Source organism: Mytilus californianus, unplaced genomic scaffold (genome assembly GCF_021869535.1).
Source record: "Mytilus californianus isolate M0D057914Y unplaced genomic scaffold, xbMytCali1.0.p SCAF_5, whole genome shotgun sequence".
NCBI lineage: Eukaryota > Metazoa > Mollusca > Bivalvia > Mytilida > Mytilidae > Mytilus > Mytilus californianus.
The window spans coordinates 105,332,342-105,355,853 of record NW_026262701.1 but is presented as its reverse complement, the minus strand read 5'-3'; the positions used below and the strand labels follow the sequence as shown (position 1 = coordinate 105,355,853).

The 23,512-nt window shown below is 32.4% G+C and overlaps 1 long non-coding RNA gene across 1 annotated transcript; it reads right to left on the bottom strand.

The window, feature by feature from the left end:
- Positions 1-298: 298 nt before the first annotated feature.
- On the bottom strand, positions 299-21,409 carry LOC127700456 (uncharacterized). Its single transcript, XR_007981583.1, has 3 exons — positions 21,271-21,409; positions 7,455-7,742; positions 299-2,366 (listed from the first exon to the last, which is right to left on the bottom strand). It is a non-coding gene; the product is annotated as an uncharacterized LOC127700456 (long non-coding RNA).
- Positions 21,410-23,512: the final 2,103 nt, after the last annotated feature.

Below are 23,512 nucleotides of genomic sequence, written 5' to 3'. Positions count from 1 at the left end.
GTTTCGAGTGGTTGGAATCTTATATTGTGATTGTGTTTACCTAAATGTTGGTAAATTTAACTTTTGAATTTCTTAGGTTTTTGGAAGCGGTATAGATGTTCCAGTGTTCGTCTAAATTCCCATCTTGTTTGTCCTACATATTGTAAACCACACTTTGGCTTTGTTCAAGTAACCAGCCTCGTATTTTTGATGAAGTGTTAGTACAGGCACTTGAAAATGTGGCGGGTTTCAACTAACTTTTGTTTAGTTTTTATCCTCCATCTTTTTAAACTCGATCATTCGAAGAACAAAACACACATAAGAGAACATTCAATAAAAACCAGTACAAGAAAGGCACATAACTCAATAATAACGATATAATAGGCAACAAAACGCACACACTAAATAACAAATCATACATAGCTAACTAGTCTATCTTAATAAAATTGGAAATTATGAGTACTTTCCTTATATCTATAAAACTAACTTCTAGTTGAATTTGCAGAACTATAAATTCAGCAATGAATACAATACACATTCTTTCTTTCAATTGCAAAAGAAAAAGACCCACAATAACTACAGTCTGGCTCAACTTAACATAATCAAATATCTGTATCTTAACATTTAAGAACACCTTCTCAAAACTTCGATTAAATATTTCATCAAAGTTGCTCTCTAATATTTAATAATTTGCTGAATATATGCAATAGGCAATCTACCTAATTATCGATATACTTTAATTATTGACAGTAAATTTTGATACTTATTTTAAATCATACAAATTATTTAGTTTCCTATGAAACCTCATGTTCACAACCATATTTGGATATTCTTGTTTCATTGGTGAAAAATAAAATCAATAAAGTTTCATGGTTATCATTTTTTCATTATGCAATATCCATTAAGAACGTTATCCCAAAAAAAATACTCTAAGCGATGTACACAGTAAAAAAATAATCATATAAATTAGCAAACTCAAATATGGTACAAAAAATAAAATAAAAAGGGGTGAAAAGCCACAAAAAATTACATAAATGAGTTAGCCTTAACACTGTAATATAAAGGGATAAAATAAATACATTTTTATATGCAAACAATGTTAAAATCTTGATAGGCAAGTCTATAAAGTAAGTATTCGCAATCTTCCTGAAAGTTCCCATCTTCTGTTAGTTCCGCAGATTATAGTGCAGGTTGTTCAAGAGAGTTGCAGCCGCTTTGTCAAATCGTCTTTCCCCGTAAGTTGTAGTGTGTTTACGTGGTGGTTGTAGCTGCATATCTGATAGCACTGAGTTAATAGAGATACTTTGAGTTCTGCTGCTTAGGTAGGACTTAATCCATGAAAGGGCATTACCAAATATTCCGTAGGAGTATTCAAGACGGAATCGGATGGTCAATAACAGTCACAACAGTTGTTATCAAGTACTAGCGCAATGTCGTGATGAACTGTTATTGGAGCTGTTTTCTATGAATGACAAGCATGGTAGGCTGACTGTATGTCGTCATAAAGAGAACTAAAATTCAAGTGATTTCTAAAGCGCACTCCTATCACATTCTCTAACACCTTCGAGACTGGTCTGTAGCATTTAAATGTGTCTTTGTCTAAGTCAGACTTTAATTAGTGATGGTCGGACTATGACTTTCCTGAAAGATGATGGAAAATTTGATTCAGCAAACGATTTGTTGATTATTTTTGTGATCTAAGGAAGTAAGCTATCCAGACAAGGTTTAGAAAGGTAATTTGGAATACGATCAAGTTCACAGGACTTTATTGGAACATTCTTGATGATTTTGTGAATCTCTTTATTTGGTGCAAGTGACAGAGTTGTTAAATGTTGTCCTTTAAATGTCACATCTGCTCTGAGAACACCGGAAGATTTTTTAAGCATTATAGATACAATGGATAAGCGTTGAATCTTGAAAAAGAAACCAGAGGCAGTCGATACAAAGGGCACAATCAAAACTCACAAGTAGTTGAAATACGAAAAACTACGACTAGACGAACATCTTCATAATCTTTTCTATAACGAAACAATTTCAGCGAAAACATTCTATTAAATCCATGATAACAAAAAAAGCAAGAACCAGACATATTATTGTAGCTCCGACGTATCCAATGGAAACGGCGGAAATACGATCGTCTGCTGCAGAATATTTGGTACGTAAATTCAGGGTTGTATTTTTCTTATTTATCGCAATACGTTTCTGTAATATATTTAGATCAGGTTTCAATATCTCCTCTAATTGTGCCAAAGACAAATTTAGATCACGCAAATATGCCCATTTGTTAGCTCCAACTAGAGAACAAGGACAGCGACATGCCAAAAGGTCTGTATCAGTAACAGGCGTAGTCAGATCAATGTTAGCTGTTGTCTTTACTGTTGTAGTTGCTGAAATATAAGATATCTACATCTACATCTATACAACATAATAGCTAAAAAAGAAATTTATATTAGCTGCAATTATATCGATTTCATAGTAAAAAAATTAATTTTACTGTATTTTTATTTGACCGATCAAAGAGGATGCTGATCAGCTTAGTGTAACTTGTTGTAGCTCTTTATACATCAGATCCTTTCATCGACCTTGCATCTAGCATGCGTTAACAACAAACAGTGAAATTGATCGTAAATGGTTTGTATGTTCCTTTTGAATACTCATATACATTCTAGGAATAAAAAAAAAAATATTTCAGTTTTTCTTTTAAAAATATCCGATGAAATCTATTCTTAATATACTAAAGTTAATTATCGCGATGAACAATTGAGATCTTTTCAACTTAGTTTTCTTTGAAAACACCTACCACAAATACAACGTAAGAAATACGATAGATGGTCGTACAAAGTGATATATATTGCATATGGAAACAAACCACATAGATTGAAAGCGCATGGTGAAAAGAAAACAGATGAAAATCCAATATGTCCACAAAACACTACACGAGAACTTAAGATTTTTTAAGAACAACAGCTAGACAAGTCAATAACATATAGTTACCGCATAGACAACGAACAAAAAACAAATGATACAAAAAACTAAAGGAAAAACAACACGAACCTCTTTAAAAAAATTCGCGACGCAGCCGAATCTCCGTCAGAATAAGAAGTTCTTGTTCCATTACTGGCACCCGTCGTTTTGCTCATATTTTGTAAAAATCAAGTGATAACTGGAACGCCACAGATGTCTTATGTGGAACTCTGATATTACGTTATGTTGTTTTATTATTACTTGATGATATTTTGTCTTTACATAATATGGTTTTGACTTTACGTAATGATGTTTTGATATAACTCAGTATGGAATAGTCATTTCTTAATGATGTTTCGATATAACACGATATGGTTTCGTATTGACTTGATACAGTTTTGTCATTACTTAATATGGTTGTTTTGTCATTACTCAATGTGATTTTACCATTATTTAATGTGGTTGTGTCATTAGGCAATGTGGTTTTAATATTACTTGATGTGTATGTGACTTAACTTAATGTAGTTGTTTCATTACATTTGGTTTTGTTATTTCGTAATGATGATTTGCCAATTCTTTATATGGCTTTAACATTACGTAATGATGTTTCAAAATTTGACGATTTTACACTACATGATGTGTTTCAAAATGTATTTGATGTGGTTCTGTCATTCTTTGATGTGGTTATCACATTACTTGATGAGGTAAAACCACGTGACCATTTCGGAAAAAAAATATGTTCTATTTTTAAACCGATTTCCATATGTCGTTTGTTTAATGTGCTTTGGATGAGTATCGCTATCCATTGAGTTAAAGTTCAAATTAAAGTTCGAGTTGTTGTTCAGAGTTATTTGGTATGAAAAAGGGGAACGGCAGACAAAAATAATAAAATAGTACTAAAAAATTAACAGTATTTCGGACATAAGTGGGATATCCCCAAACCACTTGGTCCTGCCGTTTTTTTTTCATTAGTTCTCAAATGGAAGCAATATTATAATAAATTCGTAAAAGATTCGACGGAACCCTGTGTCTCGCCTGATATTGCTGCTGTCAGTGTAAAAGCGTAATGTTGACTGTACATTTATCGGTACATTTTTCGGTAAAAAAAAAACCAAAAAAACAAAATGTTTTTCTGTAGATGCTTTATCTTGATTTTGAAGAATAACTCCTATACAAGTTTTATAACAATTCATGGAGGTTTACAAATTTATCATGTCAAAACAGTTTAATTCGGTAATATTTAATGCAAAAAAACCTTATATAAAAATAAGAAAATGTGTTATGATTGCCGATGAGACAACTCTCAACCACATACCAAATGACGTAGAAGTAAACAACTATATGCGACTGTATGGTCTTCAACAATGAGCAAAACTCGTACCACATAATAAGCTCTAAAAGGTCCCGAAATGAAAAATGTTAAAACAATTCAAACGAGAAACCTAACGATCTAAATGATGAAGACGCCGACGCCACTACCGACGACGGAATATAGGTTTGTTGTGTCTCACTGCCGCTACATTAATGTCGCAGGCTCGACACAAATCAAAAGACTTGTACTTTATTGTCAACAAATGAGACACTTTAAATCAACTCACACTCAAATTACAGGGAAATGGGGGGATCGGACTAAGCGACAAAGCATCAATTTTATAAAATAAGAGTTCTTCGATTTTTTTTTAGCGTGTATGATCATTTGAACATATACGAATATCAATCTTTTATTTTTATAAAATGCATTCTCTGATATACCTCGCACTAATTGAAAAAAACAAACGTTTTGGAATATCTGTTTCACAGGTGACGACGGATATGTTCCAGTTGTCGTAACCACAATCCCATCATCTTTTCCCCGAATGTGAACTCCAAATAGAACCAAATCACTGGGTTTGTACTTTCACGAATAACACGACGGGTGCCACACGTTGAGCAGAATCTGCTTACCCTTCCGGAGCACCCAAGATCACCCTCGATTGATTTATATTACTCAGTCATACCGATCTATTGAGTTAAGCCAATTGAAACTGTTTTTTACATTTTTTTCTTATGTTGTGATGTTACACTACAGTCCGAGGTTAGGTTATGGTTTAGCGCTCACATACATGTTAAACTCCGCCACGTGCACTTTCTATATGTGCCTGCCCCAAGTCAGGAGCCTGTTGTTCAATGGTTGTCGTTGTTTCATGTGTGTCATATTTGTTTTTCGTAGATAAATTTGACTGTTAGTTTTCTCGTTTGAATTGTTTCACATTTTCACGTGGTGGCCTTTTGTAGCCGACTTTACAGTGTGTTGAAGGCTGTACGGTTGCCTATGATTGCTTACATCCACTGCATTTAAATTCTGGTGGATAGTTGTCTCATTGGCAATCACACCACATCTAAATTTATTTCAATTTCTATGTTGTGTTTTGTATACTGTAACATTGTTTATCTTTTGTACGCATACCTCTGAGCCCTCTTTTCGTAAGCCCGAGCAAAAGCCATTGATTCGCGATAGAAAATTTAAATACGAACTCATATTAGATAACTCGAATTTCAACTCGAAATTTTAATCTCAAAAGGTGACTCAAATTCAAAGTTGAAGTCGAATTGTAACTCGAACTCTACCTTTAAATGTGACTCAAACTCGAAGTTCAACTCGAAACTCAATGCTAACTAGAACTTTAATTCTAATAATGGCTTGAATTCTAACTCGAAATCAAAGACTAACTCAAAGTTTAGCTCGAATAGTAACCCGAACTTTAATTTGAACTCTAACTCGATGGATGGCCACACTCATCCAAGGCACATAAACTATGGAAATCTATTTAAAAATAGAACCAGTTTTTCCGAATTGGTCACGTGGTTTTACCTCATCAAGTAATGTGATAACCACATCAAAGAATGACAGGACCACATCAAATACTGAAACAAACACATCATGTAGTGTCAAATTTTGAAACATCATTACGTAATGTTAAAGCCATATAAAGAATTGGCAAATCATTAATACGAAAAAACAAAAACCACATCATGTAATGAAACAAATACATTACGTTTAGTCACATACACATCAAGTAATGTTAAAACCACATTGCCTAATGACAAAACCACATTAAATAATGGTGAAACCACATCGAGTAATGACAAAACTATATTAAGTAATGACAAAACTGTATCAAGTCAATACGAAACCATATCGTGTAATATCGAATATCATTAAGTAATGACTATTCCATAGTGAGTTATATCAAAACATCATTAAGTAATGTCAAAACCATATTATGTAAAGACAAAATATCATCAAGTGATAATAAAACAACATAACGTAATATCAGAGTTCCACATAAGACAGCTGTGGCGTTCCATAGTTAACTTACATTCAGTGATAATGATAAACGACAAAGGGAAGACGGAATAACTTTGACGATCGCGTCGATTTTTTCCGTCGGTTTATTGTGTGCAATACACAAAATGTTGACATAAAATGGTTTGACAACGCATTTCAGTTATGGTAATATTGATGTGTCATTTTTAACTTCTAGTTATAGGATTTTTGTTTTGTTTTTGTTTGTCACTACGCACAAAATAAAGCAACGGGGGATTGAAAAGAATTACATTTAAACCTCACCAGAAGCTTTTTAAACAATTGATGCTAAATAACCGTAATTTTAACGAATTCTCAGTATTCAGGTGTACTCGATTACACAATTGCTCGTTGAATGATTAATAATTGCATTATTCTTATAAAATTGTGATGAAATATTTGTCTTTACGGTGAAAATTACCACAATAGTTCTAGTAAGACTTTAATGTACGATCTGGGACGGACTTAAAGTTCTATATAGTAAAAATTGTGGTTGATACACCTTAATGAGTGAAGAATAAACTATAACATCATGAAAACATTTGATGATAATACGCGATTCATGAAAACTTAACTGGTCAAAGAAAAAAATAGTCACAACAAAATATTCAAAGAAAAAAGTATGTTTTCCTCATTGGTCATTTAATGCTTAGCTATAGGGATCTACACGTATTTTTTGTATAAGTTGATCAAATACTTTTAATAATTGTGATTGATAAAGAAACACGATATAAATATATCGCCGGAGAATAAAACCACAGCTTTCGATTAGTTCGAGTACTCATAGTTCGGAGCTTTGTGTCTTTCGTCATTTTGTTAGTTGGTCTTAACCTTCCTTGCATCCAATCGGGAAGCCGCGTGCTGGAGAACTGCGAGGCGATGATGCAGCAGACACAATTTTTAAACTCGTACTTAGAAGGGGATTGAACACATAGCCATCTGTTTTTGACATAAACACGACCATGATACAACGGAGTCGTATTTTTAATATTTCAGAAAGGGGTTTCTGCATCAGGGGGATATGATTTCATGTTCAGGTAGATCGAGAGTATTTAGCTACTTTATCTTAGAGGACAAAGCATGTAACACTGTGACCTAGGGAAAAAATATATATTTCCACAATAACATATTCATACACATAATAAATTATTCATTAGCACCATACCTGTTTTCAAACAGTCATAAGTAACGTTCAGGTATTTATGTACACCTTGACGAGGATCACCGTATGTGTTCGAGGATACGGGCTGACATGACTGTACTCCGTCACAAGCGGTTTTCACATCAGTGAGTGCAGAATATGTATGATTGTATTCTGTAGAATTGGATACGGAGATGTGTGGACACACTATAGAACTAGTTCTCCCGTACTTCGCCTGTCGAATTTGAATGGAACATTCCTGGCAACACTCCAATTTAGGACCAGTAGAATCCTCACATAATAAATACTCATCTGCAAAAATAAGATTGACCTCCTTTCATAGTTACGGACCTGATCTATAAAGAGGAAGCAGTTTGTAAGTTAAGTTGCCAAGTAGAAGACAAATATTATTAACATTTACAATGATAATTTTAGTAGATCAAATACTAATAGAGTAAGAAAATAAGGTTACTGAAAGTTACAGGACATTTTCTTACATTAAAATCTTCTAGTAATTTTTTGTATACCTTGAATAACAAATTAGTCAAGTTTTAAAGATCCAAATGGAAATAAGCTATATGGCTTTCATGGATTATCCTTGTTTTAAAATAGACATGCTTTTGTTTGGGTATTGTAGTTTTAATTATCTATTAAAGATTTTATATTTCACTTTTAATAGAGAAAAATAATTTTTGATAACCTATCATTTCAAAGTGTTGATATTTTTAAACTTAAGGTTTAATTGACAGTTATTTCCAATATGGCCATACACATTGGTTTAAATTTGTGCTTAGGTGTAAAAGAAGGTGATGTTTTTTAATACAACGACTGACCGTGATGTTTAAGTTTAGAAGAATATAAGCAATGTTTCGGAAGGGCAATCTTATATTCTCCCCATAGAACATAACTTCAATCGGTTTAGTGATTTAGAAAAGGACACGGTTAAATCCATTTCCGATAGGGTTCAATGTTAATTTGTCCGTGTTGGTGGCCATGTAAAATAACAAACAGACTTACATGTCGAAATTTAAGAAAAACTTTGATACAATCAGTCATGCATACTATCAATCAAATCTGTGAAATGGTTTTTAAATATGCTTCTTATTTCCGTGTAAAGTAAAAATATTGTCTGTGTTAGCAGACCTCTAAGATTCAGATCGGTATAACAGTCATGCATTCTAGATATCAGATACTTCCACTATGTATATTATAACACAATGTCTATAAATCTGACAAGTGGTATGAATAAGACTTAAAGTAAAATATTTCTTTACATTAAATTCCTGTAGATTCCTTAACTTTCCAATTTCAGTCATTCACCATGAAAAGCAGAAAATCTATTGACTTGTTTTTTTACAATGACCACACAAACCCTGATTAAACTTTGTCCGCGATTTTTATCAACCATTACCCTTTCATCTGAAGAGATAATGTCGAAGTATTGGTGTTCATAGACATGAAATCTGAGTTGGCCTTCTATACGCGCTTGCGCGGGTTCTTATCTGCAATAATTAACCCCGAAATTATAATTATAACCGATCTTGACAGGAGCATTAGCTGCCAAATTCATTTGATATATGGTAAAACGTTATTCAGAGCTACAAAAGTTCCATAGAAAACAATAAACAATGTATCGAAGCGCTATAAAGTATCAATAATGCGTGTGTATTCCAGACTGGATGCAATCTATTTAATCATCGACATGACTTACGAAAACTGTCGATGAGTCAGTGACACCGGCCCGTTAAAATAATAAATATAAATAGACAGGTAAACATAGGTACACATAGACAGACCAGCACGTGCAACAGTAGAATATGGATTTTTTTTTATCTGTTAATAGTCTCATTTTATAGATAGAATGTAAATCATTTACTCATAGCATGTATACACTTTTTGCCGGTTGAATCAATGGACAAAACTGTCTACCTAATGCTGCCTTCCTTTGATTCACTATATTCAGTTGAAATTCGTTGTAGTAATTGAACATGCTGAGCCCATTCGCAAGACATTTCCAACTAAGAGGGGGTGGGGGGAGGGAGTTGGTGTCTAATTTGTGTACTCAACTTCGCCTACAGTTTTCAACCCAGGTCTCTGAAACATCACAGGAAGATTAAACATATTTGTAGTTATGCAAATTCTATTATGAAAGAAGGTACCAGTTTACAGCTTCTGCTACAGTTTTAACCAAGATCCACCAGACTTCACAGAAAGATTGTACACCTGTTGAAGTAATGCAACTGCTGTTATGGATTTTGGAACATTCTACATCGATTAGTAAAAAATATTGCAACCAGACCATTTGAGACTTTGATCCATTGCTACAACACTAAACCAAACTGGTTGCTGAAAAGCGAATTTTTATTTCAATAGTCCGCTTTTATTTATGGTTGAAAAAAAAAAGTTTAAGAATCGTCTCTTTAATGGACGAAATTAAAATTATGATGCAAAACATATCATAACTAATTATTTCCGAAAAATGTTCCAAAAAAACTCATTAATGATACAATACATACAACTTACAATAGTATGCAAATAGCGAATATAAATACTGTCTGTCGAAGAATACATAATTGCTGCTTTTGTCAAATTAGTTTGGTATTGACACAAGATCCTGGTAGCTATGGCAGGTTTTCATATAGTTCAAAAAGATTGTGGAAAATATATATTTCAAGTTGTCTGGAGTGACAAAAGTAATTTGATATGGAAGGTAGAACAAAAACCCTGTCATTATAAGTATTAGATTTAAATTGGTAACATGATGAACGGAAGATACATATCACATAAATTTTTCAAAGAGAATGGATTTATCAAGTTGTTCGATATGGTACTTTCGATTGATTTATCAGTTCTGAAATTATAAGAAATGCTCTCATTATTGTAATATAAGGAAATGTTAATAATTTTGTTTCCTGAAATTTCTCCCAATACCTGGGTGTTTATGCTCAAACAAAAATAAATTCACAATTTGAGAGAACTGCAATGCTAGTAACTTTGCTATGTATAGACTTCCACTGTCGACCATCATCCGCTCACAGTCAACCCATTCAAATTTAATGCTAGCTCATAAATGCCTACTCCTCACCATATTTTTACGATAGCCCATAAAAGTTATTAAGCTACTGTGTATTAAACCTATCGGTAAAGTCAGACGTTTCGTTTTTTACAGTCAAAACATAGATAATTAGGCTGATAAATAATAACGTTTAACATTACACTTTCACTTTCCCAGTTCCCTTTCCCCTCATTCATTTACATGAAATGCAAAAAAGACATTCGTTCCGTTGGTAGATAAAGTCTAACGTTCGTTTTTTCCAGGTTTTATTGGCTTTACTCTTTTTGAATTTACCTTGGAGTTCGATATTTTTGTTAATATGCCATTTTTTAATTAAGCACCAAAGTTGAATTATTGTCAATATACTAAAACCCCGATCGTATGACTATCTATTCTTATATCAATGACCACCAAATTTATTTCAGCAGATTTTCTTGTAGAGCACTATATGTATGATAAGCTATATTTTGAAAGACTCCCATACAATTTTCATGTACTATATTCTGGTACGATTTTAGTTTCGTTCGGTAAAGTTATGATGCAACAGTGGTGTAATTTCAAGTAACCTAATTCTACGCATTAGCCACTTGGACGTGTCTTTCATTTTCTATTTTTGCAAAAAACAGGCGAAAGAAACCAATGGGATAATCAAACTGACTATGTCATGTAAAAAAAAAACAACAAAAAGACAAACAACTGTACACAAAACACAACACAGAAAACTAATGACTGAGCAACACAAACCCCACCAAAAACCGGGGGCGATCTCAGGTGCTCCGTAAGGGTAAGCAGATCCTGCTCCACATGTAGAACCCGTCGTGTAGCTCGTGGTAGTACAACCCGATGAAGTTAATCCGCTTGTGCATAGATGAACTATATTATTACATAGTACAAACTGAGTATCAGAGATAACACCACATATGGCATTGAGATGTTTTAAATCAATTTCTATAGGATTAATAGACATGTAATAGCATACACAATATGTTCTACATAACAATAGTAACGTGTTTGTACAAATAAGAAATATTAATTATTCGTTTGTAACTTACAGTGGGCAATGCAATTGTTAAAGCATTTTTGAAATTACAAATCAATACTTAATTTAATTTGTTAATACGATACTAGTTATAATGACCGTTTATTTAAAGAGACGTGTTGATTAACAAATAAATAATGTATATTAGCATCCGCGAAAATTATATGAACAATCTAAAAAAACTGACAGACAATTTCAGTATTCAAAAACAACATATGATTACAAACAAATCGTAAAGATTACTGTATTTGTTGAATAATTCGTTCAGTTTTTTCGTATTTATATTAACTACAAGAATTATAAATCATACTAGAACACACCCGCAACATCGCGGGTCCGTGACTGAATTAAAGTACCTACGCCTTATTTTCAGCCTGGATTTTTAGTATTCGTATTGTCATTTGATAAAGTCATGCTGATTATAAGGTGCACAGTTTTCTCTTCTTTAAAAATCTTTCTGTTTGAATCCGTCCTGGTTTTCTTACTACAACCGGAAACTACTTGTAGATATATTTTTTTGGTCAATGATTGAATTTAGTAGTGTCAATCCCTGTATAATGACGAAGTTCAGGTGTGATTATGACCCGTGTATATAGCAAATCCCAAATACACCGTTTGGTGTTGTGCCTGACAGATGCAGAACGTACAGATTAGGTAACAGGTAACAGGTACTATTGGTATCGGTATCGGATTCGACCCGGAACTTGTAAATTATTGTTCATATTTATTAATTGGGGAAAAAAAGGGCCTGGAATGGTGTAATTTTTAATCAACACCATTGTCCTTTAGTAATAATATATAAAGTTGAATTCTTTTATTCGTCGTTTTTACGTCATGCCGGCTAACAAATTGGACCTCGTTATTTTAGTAGTATAGATAATCGACCGCTTTCATCCAGATCAATGTGGCCTCAATGCAATAAATCTTAAAAATTCAATATTTTTTATTCTTAAAGTGAATTATAATAACCGTCAATAGAAACAGGACGTGTACCACTAGTGAGACAGGATTTACTTTCAATCCAGAATTATGTGCATAATCTATCATTTTCTGTGCTAAATTTACTATATCTTAAATTTACAGTATCATTTCCACTGTAGTTCAAATCAAGTGAAAAATACAAAATGTCTGTATACTGGTTCTACTTTTATATTCAATGATTCCTAAAAATATTTTATCTACAAGGGAGTAATATCTAGGCCTAGATAGTCATGTCTTCATCAAAGGGCTTTTACCTTTATAGATAGTTAACTTTTTCACATACTTAAATGAAAACAATTAAAAACATTGACAAAAATATATATTTGCTAGAATTTGCAATTAATCTATTAAAAAAAAAACGCTTTATAAATTTGGTGAGTCCGAAGTTGTTTTGACAGATTTAGCTTCATCGGGAATGTTCAAACCAAATTTATAAGACCGGGAGGTCTTTGTTACGTTGATTTTTATTATCTTTATCGATAAATGAAATTTGAACATCGGTAAACCACTGTTGCTTTAATTTAAGAATTATATTCTGAGTTTCTTATCAATTATAAACCTAACAAAAACTACACATTCAGAGAGAGTCAGTGTAGAATTTACTAATTTATTTCACAATCTTAATAATTGAAATCGTTTGGAATGTCAATTATGTATTGTGTGTATTTTTTTTTTTTTTTATTAGATTATATATTTTTATCTTTTAAGCTATTTATTGTTTTTATATTTTTGTTTTTCGATGTGATTTATTATCAGTCAATGCAAAACAAACCCGAAATTCACGATTAAATGACTTTATTAATCATTCGCCGACTGTGTTTGTCTCTACCTCAGTAATAAATGAAATCTTGAAAATTAAAACTAATCTATACTTACTAAGTGTCGTAACACTTTGAGCCAACAAATAAATCACAAGATAAAAGGAAAATAAGTGCAACATTTATTCCGCTAGTACTTAGAATACCAGTAAGATTCAGTGACTATCTATTGTCTGGATGATTCGTAGGTAAAATGCGTAAACATTTCACACGATATTGCAGAAATGTTTCAACTTGCCAATACTATTGACAACCGCTCATTTTTAAACGAATCATTAAAGCATTTTTAATTGATTTGCATATACTTATTATTTAGCTAAACGATAACAACTACAATTGTTTATCCTACTGGTATATCTTGTCTATGTTTAGTGGACTTTGTTTAAACAAACAAAATATTTTTGTGCTAAATAACTCCAGCTAATTTGAAGGCATGTACAAATAATTGAGCATAAGCAATTAAGTAAACTTCATCGTTAGACTTTTCTTACTAAATACAGTGAATCAAGCACATGGTTTAGTCACTGAATAGCGCAGTTACCACCTGGACGCTCACAGAAGGCAGGCTAAAATAAGACTTTTTAACATATATTTTCTTTAGAAAGTAAAAAGTATGTTTATCGTTTACAAGAACAACAGATTGTTGTAGGATATTGTACTTTGGATTGATTTATCAGTTTCAAACCTGAAATTATAAGAGATGCTCTCGTTATTGTAGCATAAGAAAATATTAATCATTTTGTTTCCAGAAATTTTAAACAATACCCGTGTGTTTGTGCTAAAACAAAAATTAATTCACAATTTGAGAGAACCGCAATGCTAGTAACTTTTCTATCTATAGATTTCCACTGTCAACAGTCTTCCGCTTACAGTCAACCCATTCAATTAAATGCTAACTGATAAGTGCCTCCTCCTAACTATAGACAATACAAGTTATTAAAAATTCAAATAGCAAAAATACCGAACTCCGAGGAAAATTCAAAACGGAAAGTCCCTAATCAAATGGCAAAATCAAAAGATCAAACTCATCAAACGAATGGATAACAACTGTTATATTTCTGACTTGGTACAGGCATTTTCTTTGGTAGAAAATGGTGGATTGAACCTAGTTTTATAGCTAGCTTAACCTCTCACTTATATGAAAGTCGCATAAAATTCCATTATATTGATAGCAATGTGTGAACAAGACAAACAGACATAATAGGTAAAAATGTCAAAAATAGGAGTACAACAGTCAACATTGTGTTATAATCTTAATCACTATAAAAACAAACAAATATGTCAACAAAGAAAACCGAAAAGGTGTATAGACACACTAGCAAAAACACCTATCGTTAAAGTAAAACGTTCAGTTTTTTTTTCAATTCCCCACTCCCCTTATTTATCACCGGAAATGCAACAGGCAATTTGTTCCATTTGTAGATATAGTCTAACGTTTGAATTTATCAGGTTTTGTTCCGTTGTTTTCCTCTTATAGTTGATGTGTTTCCCTCGGTTTTAGTTTGTTACCTGGATTTGTTTTTGCTTAATCGAATTATGACTATTGAACAGCGGTATACTACTGTTGCCTTGATTTATTGACTTTTTCATTTCCCCTTTTTCAAATTACCCTGGAGTTCAGTATTTTTGTTAATATTTTTTATTTTTAGATTTAAGCACCAAGGTTGCACTTTTGTCAATACAAAAAAAAAAAACGCGATCGTGTGACATCTGTTCTTTTTTTAACCACTACCAAGTTTATTTCAGCAGGTTTTTTTTTGCAGAGTACTATATGTATGATAGGCTATATCTTGAAAGATTACAATTCAAATTACATGTACCACGTTCTGGTACGTTTTTAGTTTCGTTCTTTAAAATTATGATGTTACAGTGGTGTACTTTTATTATCGTCAGGATAAAATTTGGACGCTTTGTCTTATAAGCCCCGGTCATTGCTAAACTTAATCTATTGTTATGATGTGATCGAAAATGGTTGAAATGTTAACATAATTCTAGGCAATAGCCACTTGGACGTGTCTTTTATTTTCTTTCTTTTTTTTGCAAAAGACAGGTGAAAGATATCAAAGGGATAAACAAACTGACAATGCCATGAAAGAAACGAAAACCGACGAAAAGTCAAACAACAGTAACCACATAGAAAAGTAAAGATTGAGCATCACAAACCCCACCAAAAACCGAGGGCGATCTCAGGTACTCCGGAAGGGTAGGCAGATCCTGCTCCAAATGTGGCACCCATCGTGTTGCTCATGGTAGTACACACCCGGTGAAATTAATACGCTTGTACATAGAACTATATTATTACGTTGTAAATTATGCCACACAATCTCTAAAATGAGTATCAGAGATAACACCTCATATAGCATTGAAATGTTTTAAATCAATTTCTATAGGATTAATAGACATGTAATAGCATACACAATATGTTCTACATAATAATAGTAACGTGTTATGTACGAATTCAAAATATTAAGTATTCATTTGTAACTTTCAGTGGGCAATGCAATTGTTAAAGCATTTCTGAAACTATAAATCGACACTTAATTTGATTTGTAAATACGATACTAGTTATAATGACCATTTATTTAAAGAGACGTGTAGATTAACAAATAAATAATGTATATTAGCATCCATGACAATTATATGAACAATCTAAAAAAAACTGACAGACAATTTCAGTATTCAAAAACAACACATGATTACAAACAAATCGTAAAGATTACTGTATTTGTTGAATTATTTGTTCAGTCTTTTCGTTTTTATATTAACTACAAGAATTATAAATCATACTAGAACACACCCGCAACATCGAGGGTCCGTGACTGAATTAAAGTACCTACGCCTTATTTTCAGCCTGGATTTTTAGTATTCGTACTGTCATTTGATAAAGTCATGCTGATTATGAGGTGCACAGTTTTCTCTGCTTTCAAAATCGTTCTGTTTGAATCCGTCCTGGTTTTCTTACTACAACCGGAAACTACTTGTAGATATATTTTTTTGGTCAATGATTGAATTTAGTAGTGGCAATCCCTGTATAATGACGAAGTTCAGGTGTGATTATGACCCGTGTATATAGCAAATCCCAAATACACCGTTTGGTGTTGCGCCTGTCAGAGGCAGAATGTACAGATTAGGTAACATGTAACAGGTACTATTGGTATCGGTATCGGATTCGACCCAGAACTTGTTAATTATTGTTCATATTTATTAATTGGAAAAAAAGGGCCTGGAATGGTGTAATTTTAATCAACACCATTGTCCTTTAGTAATAATATATAAAGTTGAATTCTTTTTTACGTCATGCCGGCTAATAAATTGGACCTCGTTATGTTAGTAGTATAGATAATCGTCCGCTTTTATCCAGATCAATAAGGCCTTAAAGGGAAAATTCGCGATTTTTTACTTATCATCTTATTATGTTTATAATACCATAAAAAACATATTCACCAAGGTTTATCTGGATATGAACACTAATAAAGAAGAAAATTAGGAATTATTAATTTTATTTATTCGAACTTCCTAGTTTAAGTCTAATTGCATGCCGGGAGTGGATTTAATCTCATGTTAAGTCTTGTTCGTTAATTTTCTAATAACGCGATTTAAAGCGCATCGACGACTATTTTGCGTATCTATTAATAAAATTGAGAATGGAAATGGGGAATGTGTCAAAGAGACAACAACCCGACCATAGAACAGACAACAGCAGAAGGTCACCAACAGGTCTTCAATGCAGCGAGAAATTCCCGCACCCGGAGGCGTCCTTCAGCTGGCCCCTGAAGGACGCCGACTTCTTCTAGCTCGGTTAATTATTAACCGACTAATAATTAAGTGAGTAAAGTGATCAGCCGTGCAACTTTTTAAATCAAAATGTACGATAAATATTTTAGGGATTTCTGATATGATTATTGTAATAAAAGAGGGACGAAAGATACCAGAGGGACAGTTTAACTCATAGATCGAAAACAAACTGACAACGTCATGGCCAAAAATAAAAAGACAAACAGACAAATAATAGTACAGATGACACAACATAGAAAACTAAAGACTAAGCAACACGAACCCCACCAAAAACTGGGGGTGATCTCAGGTGCTCCGGAAGGGTAAGCAGATCCTGCTCCACATGTGATAAAAGTAAATCATACAATAGAATATTTTTATGAATTTTTTTTTCGACGGATATGTTGAACAAACATTTATAACTGATAGTGTAATAAAAATGCTTGTTTGTATTCTCACCTTTTACTTCAGTCAAGGATTTGTCTTACTATACAAATCCTTGCTTCAGTCTAGCAAACATTTCCCGCTAGTACCGTGTAAATATAATGTGTATTATACTGACACTGCCTGGTAAAGGCGTAGTTAAATTCACGATAATTAAAACATTAGCATTATGTTATGTTAGTCTTTTGATCTTCACTAGAGTGTTGTTTGGCCCTATTTTAAATTATCATCGGTAACCTTTAATATTTAAATGTGCAGAGAAAATTATATCAGTTACATTAATATAGTTTAGAAAGAAAAAAATCCCGAAATTAATTTGATACTCAATATTTTTCCTGGAAAATATTCACATCCTCATTCGGTCTGAAAATAAGATAAGAATTTGTTATACAGAACATACAGAAGTGTGAATGTCATAAAACCTTGTTATATCAGAAACCATTATAAATGTGAACCTGTATACGTAAGACCTCAAGGGACGTCACCTTACCTCATACAGGTAATATACAAGTAGCTCTGTTATACCTTAATCACTACCGATACAGAATGTACCAATGCAAAGAAAATTCTGAACATGGTGAAGCATGAACATTCATGATTTTAGAGGAGTCTTAGGCGTGGGATTGCCGGAACGATTTAAATTCTTACTAGATTTTTTCTCTCAATTTAAATCACTGAACTAAAAAAAAAGAAAACTACGTCCAAGAACAGAATTCTTCTTGTAAATATTATTCATAAATACAACGTTCTTATTTTGTAACTTTCGATAGACTTGACCTTAATCCCCCTCCAAACCTGGGAACAATATATCTAACAATGTATTTGTTCCTGCCCAAATAAAAAGAAAGAAAAAAAGAAAAAAGAAAGAGATGAACGTTAAGTCACATTAGATTCAGATATTTATATAGTTGATTGTCGTTAACTAGAGATGCATATACATGTCTCTGCGTTAACTTATAAAAATAACAGGAAAATATAAACTTGAAATAGATTGATGATGAATACTATGCAACTGCGGCACCCCTTTTTAAGACAGCGTACATGCATGTATTTTAATGACTGTCCGTTATTTCGATTTAGAATGACAATTGTACGTAAAATTTTATAGTTGGTGAGACTTTTTTCTACCAGATATGCGACTTTTCGTATTTATATTTTCTCTTATATTACTCTCATTTAATATTTTATGCATAAGTGCAATATTGGGAATGGTTTATTCCCACACAAGCTAACTATAATAAATTAATCAACCCCTAGCTGATTAGACGTTAATACAACTACTATCAGTCTATCCGGAGTGAATTTCTTTATTTCTTCAAATATAGGCTTTTTGGGGATCATTAGTGTACGTCCAGTGGCATAAATATAACATGCATGTCGGAACAGGAAAATTGGCATAAGGTAGTAATAGAACCATGTTCATATTATTATACATTATACCCGTGATGATGACGAATTTCTTAAACTGTTCGAGAACAATCTAATTGAAATATAAATCTGTGATTTTACTATGTCCATAACTTCGATGAACCAAAGCAAGTTAGATATCGACCTGTATTTAATTCAGATTGGTTCTGGATGTTTCTCTCTTATATTCAATATACATGTTTATATTCTAAATTGCGACTATCTATAGTTCCGTAACTTTCTATCTAGGCGTATAAACCAATGATCGACAAGTGCGTACATTTTTGTTAAATCAATATTTGTATGTTTCAAAATGTCCATAATTATTGACAACGAGTATATACTTACATTTTCCCCAATTTACCCTTGGAAAATATGTAAATATAACATATATAGATTTTTATTTTATCAAATCTTTTTTTGGAATTATTTAGATTTTCATAAATATCATTTTTTACACCAGAAATGTTATTTGTAAACAAGCGTATGACTTTAGTAATGATTATAGTATATCACTATCGGACACGCAAGACAAAGATGTATATTACACCTGATAGTTTTAAAATGGAAAGTTACAAGTTATCGGCCGTGTACATTGATCAATACCCTCAGAAGTGAAGCGATGCATGAACTTGCATTATGTAAGTCTGTTATAAGAATTTTTTAGCCCGACCGGAAATCGCTTGAATACCTGGACATGTCACCTCACAATACCTCTGGGAATAATTCCTTTAGCCATGCTGGTGATCAGATAAGGGAAGGTACGAATTTATTTAAATAAGTTTATTACATAAAACTAAAAGAATTATGAACAAATTACATTTTCGAAAACAATCTTACATGGAACACATATTTTTGATTTAAACTTTGACTTTTTAACTAATTCCCATTTAAATTTCTTGTTTCAAAAAACGACAGACCATAGTTATTTAAAAAAAATAATTACATTTTCCGTATCTAGTTTGTTAGGACATGTCTATTATAATCATTTTTGTGACCCGGTTAACTGTTTATGCTTTCCTTGTCGAATAAAACGACCGTACGCTTGACAAGATATCGACACTCAATTACGACTACGTTATGTTACTGCTGGTTTTGGTCCTTTGTGGTTTATAGATATCAAGTGGTTTCGTAAACCGGGAAGATGACAAAATGGCAGCATGCAGAGAATTGATACTCTCAGTTTAAAATCGATGGTGATCTCTTATCTAGCAGAATAAAACTTTAATATTTATGAATTTGTGCTTTTTTATACATAATGAACATAATATCTATTTTTAATTTTTTTGCGATGTTTCCCTTTAATGCAATAAATCTTAAAAATTCAATATTTTGGATTCTTTAAGTGAATTATAATAACCGTCATTAGAAACACGACGTGTACCACTAGTGGGACCGGATTTACTCTCAATCCAGAATTATGTGCATAATCTATCGTTTTATGTGCATAATCTATCGTTTTATGTGCATAATCTATCGTTTTATGTGCTATATTTACTATACCTTAAATTTACAGTTTCATTTCCACTGTTACAGTAGTTCAAATTAAGTGAAAAATACAAATGTCTGTATATTAGTTCTACTTTTATATTCGATGATTCCTAAAAATATTTTATCTACAAGGGAGTAATATCTAAGCCTAGATAGTCATGTCTTCATCAAAAGGCTTTTACCTTTATACATAGTTAATTTTTTTCACATACTTAAATGAAAACAATTAAAAACATTGAAAAAAATATATATTTGCTAGAATTTGCAATTAATCTATTACAAAAAAAAACTTTTATAAATTTGGTGAGTCCGAAGTTGTTTCAACAGATTTAGCTTCATCGGGAATGTTCAAACCAAATTTATAAGACCGGGTGGTCTTTGTTACGTTGATTTTTATTATCTTTATCGATAAATGTAATTTGAACATCGGTAAACCACTGTTGCTTTAATTTTAGAATTATATTCTTAGCTTCTTATCAATTATAAACTACACATTCAGAGAGAGTCAGTGTAGAATTTACTAATTTATTTCACAATCTTAATAATTGAAGTCGTTTGGAATGTCAGTTATGTATTGTGTGTATTTTTGTTTTTTTTATTAGATTATATCTTTTTATCTTTTAAGCTATTTATTGTTTTTATGTTTTTGTTTTTCGATATGATTTATTATCAGTCAATGCAAAACAAACCCGAAATTCAGGCAACTTTAGGTTAGTTCCAAAAGTTAGTTCCAATCACGATTAAATTACTTTATTAATCATTCGCCGACTGTGTTTGTCTCTACCTCAGTAATAAATGAAATCTTGAAAATTAAAACAAATCTATACTTACTTAGTGTCGTAACACTTTGAGCCAACAAATAAATCACGAGATAAAAGGAAAATATGTGCAACATTTATTCCGCTAGTACTTAGAATATCAGTAAGATTCAGTGACTATCTATTGTCTGGATGATTCGTAGGTAAAATGCGTAAACATTTCACTCGATATTGCAGAAATGTTTCAACTCGTCAATACTATTGACAACCGCACATTTTTAAACGAATCATTAAAGCATTTTTAATTGATTTGCATATACTTATGAAGCAGATTATTTAGCTAAACGATAACAACTACAATTGTTTATCCTACTGGTATATCTTGTTTATGTTTAATGGACTTTGTTTAAACAAACAAAATATTTTTGTGCTAAATTACTCCAGCTAATTTGAAGGCATGTACAAATAATTGAGCATTAGCAATTAAGTAAACTTCATCGTTAGACTTTTCTTACTAAATACAATGAATCAAGCACAGTGTTCAGTTACCGAATAGCGCAGTTACCACCTCGACGCCCACAGAAGGCAGGCTAAAATAAGACTTTTTAACACATATTTTTCATTTAGAAAGTAAAAAGTCTGTTTATCGTTTACAAGAACAACAGTAATAGTATTATGTTTAGCAAACACAACTTGATGACACCAAGAGTCACATGATTATTATTCTTGAAAGTCCAAGAAAATGTACTCATTGGCCACTACTATTGAAGAAATTAAATTTGAATCATCGTTCATTGTTGAAGGCCGTACTGTTGCCTTTAATTGCTTACATCCACTTCATTTGAACTCTGGTGGATATTTGTCTCGTTGGCAATCATACTTCATCTCCTTATTTTTATACAAATCATGTCTGAAGCATCGAATCGGAGAGATAATAACTCTCCTTTAAAATATCCAGTTTGCCTGCAACTAAGACCTATCAACCTCATGAAATTCTTAAAGGCCAATGTCTTTGACGAACTGAACATATTCTTAATTTCTCATAAATAAAAGGGCCAAAAAACAGACGATGATTATTTCGGAACAACTTATGTTAATTTCTGCCTTTCATGTAACTAAATGATTGATGCCTTTTCTAGAAAGATTAAAAGGGGAACTTACCAATTATTATCCCCCGTTCAAATTACAAGTAAAGCTGCAATAGCACTAATCAGTAGCCACTGGTTCCCGTATTCTTAAATAAGGAATTATAAATCTGCTACCCTTAGTGTTGCTTATTTTGGCAAATCTATCAACTGTACGAGGACCCCATGATATAATTAATTACAATTACATTGTACACGGACCGCCAAATCGAAAACAATTGTTACACAACCTATTTTGATTTCATTTGTAGAAGTATTGATAATTTAATAAAATATTTTGATAAAATAGTTTCTGTAAATAGCATGATTTTCTGACATTGCAATATTTTGAAGGAACTGATTCATAATAATTTACCGCTAATTTGCAATGTAATAGATACAATGACCTGTATTAGGTTTTTATGATCATGAATTTTCATCATTTAGCTTTGCACCCATTTCCTTCAGAAAAAACACTGTACGCAGTCTACATCCAATATATTGGCACCCCAAGGGTTGACTAGTTTATAGAAATATCATCATCCCTGGGTCTTCTTCCGAGCGACAGTAAAATCATAGTCAAAGAAGGCTGTGCTGGATATATACACTAACAGTTTCGTACGTTCAAAACGGGGACGTAAAATCCGATGCATCGTGTAAAGAGAGTGCCACACATTCAGCACGTTAAGAACCATTGCAACAACTCTTAGAGGAATCTGTAGGTGGCCTGTTGCAAGCCTTAATATCTGTATTCCGGGTGCGGGAATTTCTCGCTGCATTGAAGACCTGTTGGTGACCTTCTGCTGTTGTCTGTTCTATGGTCGGGTTGTTGTCTCTTTGACACATTCCCCATTTCCATTCTCAATTTTATATTTCATAAATTATTCTATCATTTTCCAGTGGAATTCCAAATTTCACGTCTATCATAATGGTATATCCCCTATTGCAGAACCTAACTCTTGTTTTTATTGTTAATTGGTTTTCGTTCTAAACAAGCATGAAATATTTTCCACTGGATGTAAAGCAAATATTAATAAATCAATCAACAGCCTAAGATTCGATGGGAGTTTGGGCACGAAATGGAGTAACCAGGAACTATACATTTACATGTTAGTTGTATTAGGTGTCGAAACGAATAACCGTCAGAGATCATAAATGGGACACAACAGTAGTCTATCGATGTACAAAGAT